Source organism: Rattus norvegicus, chromosome 8 (genome assembly GCF_036323735.1).
Source record: "Rattus norvegicus strain BN/NHsdMcwi chromosome 8, GRCr8, whole genome shotgun sequence".
Lineage (NCBI taxonomy): Eukaryota > Metazoa > Chordata > Mammalia > Rodentia > Muridae > Rattus > Rattus norvegicus.
In genome coordinates this window covers 85,012,468-85,025,787 of record NC_086026.1, presented here as the reverse complement: position 1 = coordinate 85,025,787, position 13,320 = coordinate 85,012,468, and positions in this window count along the sequence as shown.

Here is a 13,320-nt window from a genome sequence, read left to right as displayed (position 1 = left end):
AGGCCAGAAACTGGAGTTACAGACGGTGGTAAGCCACCATTAGTGCTGGAAATCAAGAGCACCCAGAGCTCTTAATTACTGAGCCTTCTCCCCAGCCCCCACCTTTTAATGCATCGAGTCAGGGTATCAGTCACTAAACAGCCCCATGGCCTCAAATGTGTAGTCAGCAGGTAGGCGCCACCATACCAGCTTCCAGACTGGTAATGCGCATGGAATACAAAAGATAGAAGCTGTCAGCTAGAGGACAGCTAGGAGTGCTAGTTGCTAACTGGAGGATACAGGTTCATTTCCTAGCCCACGTGGAGCAGCTCACAGCAATCTAACTACAGTTCTAGGGTATCTGATGCCCAATGCGGGCCTTCAGAGGTAACACACACACACACACACACACACACACACACACACACACATACACCACACACATACACACACCACACACATACACACCCCCCCCCACACACACACACAGTGTTTTGGTTTTAAATTGAAGTTTTGAGGCCTGGAAAGATGGCTCAGTGGGTTAAGAACATTGGTTTCCGTTCTGGGGGCGTGGATTTGCTTCCCAGCACCCACTCTTCATGAGACAACAATCTTTTAACTCCAGTTTTAAGGGTCTAATGGCCTCTTCAGTCATCAGGCAGGCAAGTAGTGCACAGCCATAACATGCAAAGCACTCACAAATGACAGAGTACAGCACAGCTCCAAACGGTGGGTGAGTGGGTTTACTACCCTGTGCTTTTAGGAATGTAACAGCTCTGTGTTGGCAGCGTCTCAGAGCTTATTTCCCTATTTCTTGGCGTGACTGGCCTGTCCCATCTAGTTCTGTAAGTCCATGGTGATGAAAGCAGCCAGAGACGTGGATTCTCAGAACACTTGCTATCATTAGGCAATGTGTGACATGTAATTTGCACTGTGCCCCATTGTCTAAGGAATCAGAGAATCAGGAGTCAAATGGTGTTTTAAAAGCAAGAATAAAAACTGTAGCAACTTAACTGTTGTTTCCAAGTTAAAAGCCTGCCCCTTAGATGGTTACTCTATTCTAAAGAACTTTTTTTTTTTTTTTTTTTTGGTTCTTTTTTTTTTTGGAGCTGGGGACCGAACCCAGGGCCTTGCGCTTCCTAGGTCAGCGCTCTACCACTGAGCTAAATCCCCAGCCCCAAGAACTTTTAACACTAATACGGAACAGGGTGGATTCCAGAACTGTTCCTGTCTTCATTTTTCACCCTTTCAGTTCTCATTATTAAAGCCAAAAAACCAGCCTAGGCGCTCACCCTACACAGACGTGTCAAGAACAGTAATTCGTTTCAGCCACTTCACCTCGTGTCTGTGGTTCATGTGTTCACCTAGGTCCGAGTAGAGCCCATTAAACTTGGAATAGGGAGGTCTGAGTTCTGGGTGATCTCATCGCTATGGACTCTCCCGGTCACTTGCTTGTCAATCTTGGACCCACGTTCTTCATGTTGCTATAGCCTGCAAGAACCTCCTGCTTTCTAAGTCCCAAGATTAGACATGTGCACCACCACACCTAGTTCAAAGTTCCTTTTGAACATGGAGATGCAAAAGCCAATCCAGTCCACCTGGGTGACAGGGACAGTGTGTCCAGTGTTCAGTTGTGATTGCGCAGTGCACTGGGAGAGCACAAGCACCCATCTCAGGGAGCAGCTTTCCAGTGATACTCCCCTTTAAAGACACTGGACATCCCAGCTAAGTAACCATAGGCCTTGAGATCATCTAAAGCTATGTACTCAGTGTGCTATCCTACTGTGTGCTCAGTCTGTTTCAGTCTAACCTGCCTTTAGGAGAACAATATAACCAATCTTATTATGCCTTGCATTTCTCATCCAGTCAGCTTTTAAACCTAAGTCAAGTGCATACCTTTAACCTTAAATCCTTTACTCAGTATTTAAGGACTCAGGCCCATGACCCTGACCTAGAATGGTTGTACAGGTGTGTGTGTGTGTGTGGGTGTGCGTGCGCACGTGCGCGCGTGTGTGTGTGTGTACGTGTATTTGCTAACAACAGCCAATAAGTTAAAAGCAACTTTTTTGGTTTGTTTTGAGGCAGGGTCTTTCTCTATATTCCTGGATGTCCTGGAACTCACGGGTTGGCCTCAAACTCAAGGGATCCACCCGTCTCTCTGCCTCCTGAGTGGTGGGGTTAAAGATGTGGCCACCACACCAGCGAGAGTAATTTTGGGGCTGGAGAGAGGGCTCAGCAGCTGAGAGCACTTGCTGCATTCAGGAGACCCTGCTTCCAGCACCCACATCGGCAGCTCACAGCCACCTGTAACTCCAGCTCCAGGAAGCCAACACCGTCTCCTGGCTTTTGTGGCCGTTGCACACATGTGACATACACACAAATATATATATTTTTTTAGTTTTTAAAAATACGTACATTCGTGTATGAGTGTTTTGGCTGCATGTATGCCAATGTACCATGTGAACACTTGGAGCCCACTGAGGCCAGACATTGAGTCCCTGGGACTGAGGTCTCAGGCAGTTGTGCTTCATGTGAATGCCTGGGGTTGGACCTAGGCCCTCTGGAATAGCAGCCAGAGCTCTCACCTGTAGTCTCTCCAGCCCCTGAGAGCAAATTTCAAATGGGCATCTACCATAATTCCTGGAAGTAACATGGGTGTAGGTTGATAATGTCTTTGTGGTTTTGAGTGCTTTTTGGGGTAACTTCTCATAAAACTTAAGTATTTATTAAAATAATTTTACATGTCTGTTTTGCCTGTATGTGTTGCATGTATACCACATGTACTCGATGTCTTAAAGAGGATGTGATCGGACCCATTATAGTGGAGTTACAGGTCTTTGGGAGCCAACATGAGTGGTGCTGGGAATTGAACTCAGCTTTTTTGGAAGAACATTGAGTACTCTTTTTTTTTTTTTTTTTTTTTTTTTTTTTTGGTTCTTTTTTTCAGAGCTGGGGACTGAACCCAGGGCCTTGCCCTTCCTAGGCAAGCGCTCTACCACTGAGCTAAATCCCCAACCCCACATTGAGTACTCTTAACCTCCGAGCCCTCTCTCCAGCCCCCACTCCTCATTTGATGATTTCTGCAAACAGTATTTTTTATTTTGTTATTTTTCCCATACTATGTTTTCTGTGCTATTCAATAAATACGGAACAAAGCCATTTGTTTGGGACAGACAGACTTCAGACCGGCCACAAACTACATGGTGGGAGATATAGGGAGAGAGGTAGAGAATCTATATTTGGGGTCAACCTTGGTCTATGCTACTCCAAGAGGAAGACTTCATTGCTTTATGTGATGTCACTGAAGCCCTCAACAGAGGTGCTCACAAGTTCTAAGGCGTCTGGGTCGGGCTAGACTCTAACCCCTTAAACGCACTGGGAAGTGTCTTTGTTCTGTGCACCAGCACTTGCTGACTGATAAAATCCGGAGGTTCGCCTGTCAAGTTTGAACATGCGGAACTCCTTGCTCACAGGCCTGAGGAGCTCTCCTTAAGTAGGCCAGGAGTGGCTTTTGGGGTGTAGCTGGTAGTCATAGAGTTCCTGGGGAAAGAGGTGGGATTTCATCAGCCACCTTGTCTGCTATGGTGCTGCATACAGGTGTCATTAAGCTCACCAAGCAGACATGTCCGTGTGTCCATGTCAGCACCTGGAGGGCCTCGCCGCTCGCGTGCTGCTGCAGGCCAGGTGATGGGATTCTGCTCATGCTGCCCTCTTTAAACTTCACCCCAAGCCTCTTTTTCATGTCTACCTTAAACCGCAGACTGATGTCTGTACACTTAGACTCCTCCCATAGCTGCCTTACTTGAACCTCTCACTAGCTCCAGCTGCAACTGAGATAGTGCCCTGGGCAGTACTGACTTAAGCATGCAGGCCTCAGAGTCGAGTCCCGACTAAATCTCACGCTTCAGCCGTGGCTTACCAGCTTTGCCCTTGCATAGGCTTCTTATTCATAGACAGGGCCATTAATATACAACTTACAGGTTACCATAAAACTTAAATGAGGGAGGGGCTGGAGAGATGGCTCAGTGGTTAACAGCACGGATTGCTCTTCCAGAGGTCCTGAGTTCAATTCCCAGCAACCACATGGTGGCTCACAGCCATCTGTAATGGGATCTGATGCCCTCTTCTGGTGTGTCTGAAGACAGCTACAGTGTACTTATATATAATCAATAAATCTTTTTTTAAAAAAAGACTTAAACGAGAACACTGAATACAGGCATTTAGCATGGTGCTTGGTACTTAGAATATGCCTGATTTTCACGTGTGTGAGTTTTGCATGTACATTTGTCTATCACGCCTATGCCTAGCGTCCAGAGATCAGGAGAGGGTGTCAGATGACTTGGAACTAGAATTAATGACAGTTGCTAGCCACCAATCGGATGCTGGGATTCAAACCTAGGTCCTCTGGAAGAGCTGTCAGGGCTTTAAATCTTTACTAAGCCACTATTCCAGAGTCAGATTTATCTTTGATTATGTGTGAGTGGGTGTGTGTGTGCGTGTGTATTGTGCAGTGCTCACGGAGGTCAGGAATATTGGATCCCCCAAAGCTGGAGTCACTGACTGCTATTAGCGTCTCAGTGTGGGTACTGGAAACTGAATCCAGGTTTTCTGCAAGAGCAGTGTGTGCTCTCCAGTCCCCTTTAGTAAGTTTTTTTTTTTTATAATATTTGTCCTATTTGAATTATTGTCCATTTGTTACTGGAGTTAGGTCCAGCTTAGACCCTGACAATCCTCAAATAGGCCAGGCTCAGCCATCTGCCTTCAAAAGGCCTGCTGAAGGGACAAATTGATACTAAAAACCGGAAAAGGGCAGATTTGGGAGACAAACAAATCAAAGGTCCTATGACCACCCAGCCCCCTCCCGAGTCTATTTTCTAAGTCCTAACATGAAGCTCTGGTGTAAGTAAGGGGGGGGGGGGTTGGGGATTTAGCTCAGTGGTAGAGCGCTTGCCTAGGAAGCACAAGGCCCTGGGTTCAGTCCCCAGCTCCGAAAAAAAGAACAACAACAACAAAAAAAAGTAAGGGGTCAGGGGTGTAGAACAGGTCTCACGTGAGGCCTGGTCCCATTCATTATCATTGCATGGGCTCCAGTCTCTTTTAAATGGTGGACAAGCTGTAACTCTGTTTCTAGGAGACAACGTCCCTCTCCACCACCCCACCCCTCAGGTATCCAGGTATGAGACAGCCCTGGATATTCCAGCTTTGGAGAGTTCATTGTTTCAATAGTCTGATGGTCTCTGTCATCTGCCTGCCTGCCTCTGCCCCTCTCTCTCTCTCTCTCTCTCTCTCTCTCTCTCTCTCTCTCTATCTCTCTCTGTGCGCACACACGTATTTTAGAAATCTGTCCTGCCAGGACTGTTTGTTCATTCTTTCCAGAGCAGATAGAAACACTCCGACTGTCTTCAGTAAGTAATCTTTCCACGTTAGAACGTCGTATCTTGACGGCCAGGGCTTTCTGCTGTAGCTCTGGGCTCGCTTTCTGTCTTTTCTCACTGAGCCAGACTCTTGCTACAAACAGTTCCATGTGGGAAGCCTTCTGCCCGCAAGGCCAGCCTGATTCATATCCACTTTCCAGGTTTGCCAAGAGCAGTCTCTGTCCCTAAATCCCAAACAAAATATTCATCAGGAAGCCGAAAGCCCTGGGGTCTGGAACCGAAGTCTTCTCTAGCCTTGGGTAAATTTTATACCTTTTCTAGAAATCCATGCCCTATCCATCTGTAGGTCCTGTGGTAATAGCAAGAATCAGTCTCTCACCACCTCCCTAGCTTTGGTCTCTGTGAGATGCAGCCTGCCCTTAGGGATTTGGACAATATCCTGATAGGTTCCCTGCTGCTGCCGTGATCTCTGACAGCTTCGTTCTAACCACTTGTTTGCTTTGTTTGTTTTTTTTATATATGAGCCTACAATGGCCATTCTTTCTTTTCTTTCTTTCTTTCTTTTTTTTTTTTTTTTTTTTTTTTTGCGGAGCTGGGGACCAAACCCAGGGCCTTGCGCCTCCTAGGCAAGCGCTCTACCCTGAGCTAAATCCCCAACCCCGCTTTGTTTGTTTTTTAAGATGTGATCTTACTCTGTTTCCAGGCTGGTCTAACACTCAGCAGTTCCCCTGCTTCTGCTGAGGATTATGGGTATGAACTACCATGCCTAAGCAGATTGAGCCCTTTTATTAAAAAAAATTAAAGATTATTAATAAAATATTACCTATAAATTTATGAGAGAGAGAGAGAGAGAGAGAGAGGCTTCTGAGGAGGCAGAAGAGGCATTAGGTCCTCTGGAGTTCCTGGCATGATAGGCAGTTGTAAATTACCATCCCCAAACCCCAGATGTAGTCTGGGGCCCATACATATCCAGTGCTCTGAGCTCATCTGGTCAGTCCTCAACACTCAGGTTTTGACCGGGAGGCACATTGTACCTGCCAGCACAGGCTCCCCTCCCACCACCTGACTTCATACCTCCCCGGCTTATCCGACCTCCGGACCCAGTCCAAGCTGCACATCTTGAGCTATGGCCAAGCCTGATATATCTGTCTGGTTCTGCCCTGTGTGTACGCTCTCCAATCCCCAGATCTAGCCTGGGCCCACATCTAGGGAGTGGGAGTCTACTCAGCTCCACCCATGTCATACCAAACTGCCAGGATTTGGCCATAACACACATCCTGCCTGCCCGCCCAGCCTGGCCCCACCTCCTACCACATGACTTCAACCTGTGTCACAACCAACTTCCAGGACCAACAGGAGCCAACACACCTCACACTGCAGCCCAGTCTGGTGACACTGTATCTGACACAGAACAAACAAAAGATGTCCACATGCCCAGGCTTCATTGGAAAAAAAAAACCAAACAATATAAAAGATGAACACAGTATGTGCCCCTCCCCCGTTCACCAGTCCTGTAGAATTACCTAGTTGAACACAAGGGCACAGAATTTAAAAGAATACACATAAGCTTCAGAGAATTCAAGGAGGGCAAACAATACAACAGCTCAATACACTTAAAGAAAATGTAATGAGAGAGTAAACATCTTGGAAAGATGCCCAAGAAAACACAAACATAATTCTGAATGAAATTGATGATCTGGAATTCGAAAACAGAATCCAATAAAGAGAAATACTGGTGAGCACACAGGTTGGAGTGAAGACGGGATTAAAATAGCCTAAGTAGAAAAGTCAGGGGCAGCCCTTGCAAGTAGAACGGATCAAATAGAAGACAGAATGTTAGGATTTGAAGGTCAAGCAGAAGAATCAGACCACAGGAGCAAAGAATATGAAACACACACATGGCGGGGTGTGGAAGGGGGCGGGGTTATGCAGAACTACAGAATGCAATAAAAGACTAAATCTGCAAATTATATGCATGGATGAAGTAGGAAAGTTCTAGGTCATTGTCATAAACCAGATTTTCAACAGGATCATAAAAGACGTCCTCAAACTAAGGGAGGACATACAGATAGATGCAATGAATGCATAGAACATCAACTACAGGAGACCAGAAGAGCTCCCCAGGGCATGTCATAGCTAAAACACTATGTAGACGACAGAGTATTAGAAATGGCTAGAGAAGAAAATGTAAGTCGCATATAAAAGAATGACATCTCTTGTTTGGTTGGTTGGTTTTTGAGTCAGGGTTTCTCTGTGTAGAGATGGCTGTCCTGAGCCTTGCTCTAGAGACCAGGCTGTCCTTACACTTATTGAGATGCACCTCTGCCTCCTGAGTGCTGGGATTAAAGGTGTGCACCACCACTACCTGGAAACATTTTTTTAAAAAGATTTATTTATTATGTATACAGTGTTCTGCCTGCATGTATGCCTCCAGGCCAGAAGAGGGCACCAGATCTCATTACAGGTGGTTGTAAGTCACCATGTGGTTGCTGGGAATTGAACTCAGGGCCTCTGGAAGAGCAACCAGTGCCCTTAACCCCTGAGCCATCTCACCAGCCCACAACTGGTTTCTTAATGAAAACGTGGAAAGCCAGAAGATCTTGGAACAATGCACTGCACATTATAAGAGGCTATAGCTGCTAGCGTGGACCGCTCTGCCCACCAAAACTGTCTGCCATCGTTGAAGGAGAGGGAAAACAGTGATACACACAAGCTGAAAAGAATTCATATCCAGGGTACCAACTCTAACAGAATATTGGAAACAATTCTCCAGCCTGAAGAGAGGAATAAGTATAACCAAGGTGCTGTAGTTAAAAAACAAAGCTGCAAACATTGAAACAGAGTCTGACTAAGATCACAAACAGCAAAAAGACAATAAAATGCACTCAGTGTACAACCTTCAAATGTAACTTAACACTGTAATCGAAAGGCACAGGCTGGCTGAATAGATCAAGAAACAAAATCTGGGGTTGGAAAGATGGCCAAGTGGCTAAGAGCACTGACTGTTCTTCCAGAGGACCCACACCATGGCTGATAACTATAACTCCGGTTACAGGGCATCTGACAGCTGTTTCTGACATCCATGGGCACTGCACACATGTGGGCTGCAGACATGCATGCAAGCAGAACACCCATACACATAAGAGAAAGATAAACCGGGCATGACGCCATGTGCCTTTAGACCTGGCACTTGGGAAGCCCTGGTAGGTGGATCTCTGTGAGTTAGAGGCCATCCTGGTCTAAGTGAGTTCCAGGAGACCTTGTCCCCCAGAGAAGTAAATTAATTAATAAATCTCAAACTTAAGAAAAAGAATTTCCGGGGCTGGGGATTTAGCTCAGTGGTAGAGCGCTTGCCTAGGAAGCGCAAGGCCCTGGGTTCAGTCCCCAGCTCCGAAAAAAAGAACCAAAAAAAAAAAAAAAAAAAAAAAAAAAAAAAAAAAAAAGAAAGAATTTCCTTTTTCTGCTGTCTGCAATAAACTCACATTTAGGATGCTTTAAAAATCGGGGATCATCTTAAAGTGAAAGAACAGAAAACAGTTCTCCAATCAAATGAACAAGAAGGTGAGAAGGCACTGCTATCCTGGTATCTGACAACATGGACTTCACCCTAAAGCTCATCAGAAGAGATAAAGGACAACACTTCAGAACAGTTAAAAAAAATTACAGTCCTAAACATAAATGCACCAAACTCTGAGGCATCTGACTTCACAGAAAGTGCACTGCTGGGATTAAAGATACAGATTCACGGGGTTGGAGATTTAGCTCAGTGGTAGAGTGCTTGCCTAGCAAGCACAAGGCCCTGGGTTCGGTCCCCAGCTCCGAAAAAAAAGAAAAAAAAAAGATACAGATTCACACCCACTCAGTAGTAGATGACAATGTCAGCACTCCACTGTCCCAACTGACAGGCCACCTGAACAAAAACAGAAACATAAGAATCAAAAGCCGTCACACAGCAAATAGACTTAGTACATCTCTACAGAATATTTTACCCAAACACCAAGTAATAGACATTCTACCCAGCAGCCCATGGGAGCTGCTTTAAATAGGCCACATCCTGGGGCACAAACCTTAATAAATTCAGAAAAAAATTAAATTCCCTCAGTGTATACTACCTGAACACAATGTAATAAAGTTTAAGACCAACAGAAAACAAATCTCTGGTAGGTACTCAGAATCATTAACTCATAATGATGTATGGGTCAAAGAGATCAAGAAAAAATTCCTAGAGCTAATTGAAAACAAAACCTTGGGGCTGGAGAGATGGCTCAGCAGTTAAGAGCACTGGCTGCTCTTTCAGAGGACCTGAGTTCAAATCCCAGCAACGATATGGTGGCTCACAACCATCTGTAATGGGATCTGGTGCCCCCTTCTGGTGTGTCTGAAGACAGTGACAGTGTACTCATATAAATAAAAATTAATAAAAACCATTAAAAACAAAACAAAACCTTGAAACACTCTAAAAGTAGCCACATGAGGGAGGTGAGTAAGTTTAATTAACTCCTTTAAAAAAATCAAACGGCTGGGTGTGGTACTGCACGCCTCTAATCCCGGCATTCAGGAGGCAGCGACAGAGTAACTAACTTAATCGCCCAATGTCTGGCACTCACTTATGGTGTTCTGATCTCTTCCAAAGGTCTGGGTTTCGTCTCCAGCACCACCTTCTGTCCATAGCACACCTTGTCTCCGAGGCTCAGGCTGGCTTTGTGCCAAGATGCTGCTGCTCTTGCTGGTCATCCCACGCTATGTGTCTCCAAAATTTGAGGAGTGTTCTCCTGCAGGTGGGCTACACTTTCATCAGTAGCCTCTCCTGGGCTCTCTTCAGGGGCTTCAGCTGTTCTCCATGACCCCTTCATGCCTTCCAAACCTGTATCGCCTGGGAGACTTTCACGCTACCAGGCTTGCCTGCCAGCACTTGGCTGCCTCCGAAGCATAGCTTTCTGTGTGTGCTGACCCGGAGGAAATCTTCCCAGATTTCACATCATTGATGCTGGCCTCTGTGTGTGTGTGTGTGTGTGTGTGTGTGTGTGTGTAGGGGTGGGGTGGGTGGGTGGGTGGGTGTGGTGTGTGGACCCGTGTGGGCTTATGTGCACCACTGGTACTGGTGAAGGTCAGAGGGAATCACAACCCCTGAAATGAGTTCCAGAAGGTTTTTTTTGAGCCACCTGATCTGGGACTGGGAAATGAAGCCAGCCAGCCCCTCTGGAAGGATTGTGAGTACTCCTAACCACGGAGACGTCTCTCCGTGGGGCTGGTCTCTTCTAGGCACCAGTATCATCTGAGCTCCAGCTGATCAGCCTCAATTGTCTCAAATAAAGCAAAGGTTATGTCAGTGGTCCTGCTTTCTTGTTAACCATAGTTGTCAGGCCCAGCTGACCAACGTAGATTCTTAATTCAAAATACACAGTGGCCCTTATAAGAGTCTTTGCTTCCCTCAGGAATTTCACAATCCAGGCCGCCTCCATCTATCCTGCTTTTAACTCTACCCTTTTACCTTCCAAGTTCTCACACCAGCTCACCAAGTTGAGCACTCAAAGGCCTTCCCAGCCGGAAGTTCCAAGGTCTCCCCTCACCCTCCAGCCAGAAGTTCCAAGGTCTCCCCTCACCCTCCCAGCCGGAAGTTCTAAGGTCTCCCCTCACCCTCCAGCCAGAAGTTCCAAGGTCTCCCCTCACCCTCCCGCAACTTTCAGGTCTGTCAGGGCAATAGCCCATGAACCTCGTCCCAGGTTCTGTCTTCGTTAGGGTGGCTACTGCTGTGATGAGACACCATAACCCAGAGCAACGTGGGGAGGAAAGGGTTTATTTAGCTTACCTCTCCTGAATCAAAGTCCACAGAAGGAAAAAAACAAACAAAAAAACCCCCCAAAACCCAAAATCTCATAACCCAGAGTCAAGAAAACAAGCTGCCCATTCCAAGAGACTATGGAGCTGAACAGAAAGTTCCCAAAAGAAGAAACAAAAATGGCTACAAAATCTGTAAGAAGTGTTCATTATCCTTAGCACTTAGAACAATACATGTCAAAGCAGCTTTGAAATTTCATCATACTCTGGTCAGAGTGGCTAAGATCAGTAAAACAACTGACAATGAATAAATCCTGGGGAGGACGGGGAGGATGGGAGGTCTGGGGAGGATGGGGAGGACAAAGAGGACTGGGGAAGATGGGGAGGACTGAGGAAGATGGGGAGGACAGGGAGGATGGGGAGGTCTGGGGAGGACAGGGAGGATGGGAGGTCTGGGGAGGACAAAGAGGACTGGGGAAGATGGGGAGGACTGGGGAAGATGGGGAGGACTGAGGAAGATGGGGGGATTGGGGAGGATGGGGAGAATGGGGAGGATGGAGAGGTCGAGGAGGATAGGCAACCCCCATTGCGAACTGGTGCAGCCACTCTGGAAGTCAGTGTGGTGAGTACTCCCAAAGCTAAAAATAAGTCTATCATAGGATCCAGCTGATCACTCTTTACCATGTGACCAAAGAACCCCATGCTCAGAGCCACCCTACTCACCACTGTTAGACCTGGCAGGAACCTGGTGTACAGGCCATAGAGGAGTGTTGCTTACTGGTTTGCTCCTTACAGACTACTGTGCCTGGGTTCTTATAGAACCCAGGACCACTACCACCCACAGTGGGCTGGGCCCTCTCCCATCAATCACAAATTAAGAAAATGCTCCACCAGTTTTCCCAGAGCCGGATCTCATGGAGGTATTTTCTCAGCTGAGGTTCCCTTTTCTTAGATGACTTCTTAGTCAAGTAGGCATAAAACTAACCTATCATCACACAGATGATAATAAAGAAAGGAGATCAGGAAGATTCTACCAGGAAACTTCTAGAAAAAAATTTGAGCAAGCGTCAGGATACATAGAGAATCAACTTGGAAACATCAGTAGCTTTTCTATATGCCAGCAAGTGCACCGAGAAAAAGACCGTGGACACACTCTCATTCACAATAGTCTTAAAGAAAATAAAACATCTAGAAACAAACTGAACTGAGGTGTGAGGAAGACCTCTACTATGAACACTTTAAAGCTCTGAAGAAAGAGATTAAGAAAGACACCAGAAAGTGGGAATGAAAATACATCACGCTTATGGACTGGAAGAATTAATATTGTGAAAATGACCATACAACCAAAAGATATTTACAGACTCTGAAAACCCAATCCAAATCCCCATCTCATTCCTCACAGAAATAGGGAAAAAAACTATCCTAAAATTCATTTGGAACCATGAAAGACTCTGGATAAGCCAAAGCAATCCCGAGTAAAATGAAAAATGCTGGAGGGATTGCTGTTACAGTTTTCAAGATATATCATAGAGCCATAGTAATACAAACAGTGTGGCACTGGCACAAAAATGAAGATGTAGACCAATGGAGCAAAGTAGATGACCCCAGTGAGTGCACATACATAAATATAGCCATCCGATATTTCACAAAGATACAAAAAAAAAAAAAAAACCCATACCCTGGAGAAAAGACAGAATCTTAACAAATGCTGCTGGGAAAACTGGAAGTCCACATGCAGTAGAATGAAATTAGACCCGTATATCTCTCACCCTGCATAGAAATTAACTCCGGATGAATCAAAGATCTCAATGTAAAACCTAAAACTGTTAGAAGAAAACACAGGCAGTACCCTACAAGATATTGATGTGGGAAAGGGCTTTCTGAATAGAACTCCATTTGCCCAGGAAATAAGTCCAACAGTTGGCAAATGGGACCTTGTAGAACTTAGAAGTTTCTGCATAATGAAGGAAACAACATATTGAAGTGAAAGATCAAAAAACAAGGAAGAATGCCAGTTTTAGATCTGACAAAGGATTGATATCCAGAATATATAAAAAACTCAAGGACTGTAGAGATGGCTCAGTGGTTAAGAGCACTGACTGCTCTTTCAGAGGTCCTGAGTTCAAATCCCAGCAACCACATGGTGGCTCACAACCATCTGCAATGGGATCCGATGCCCTCTTCTGGT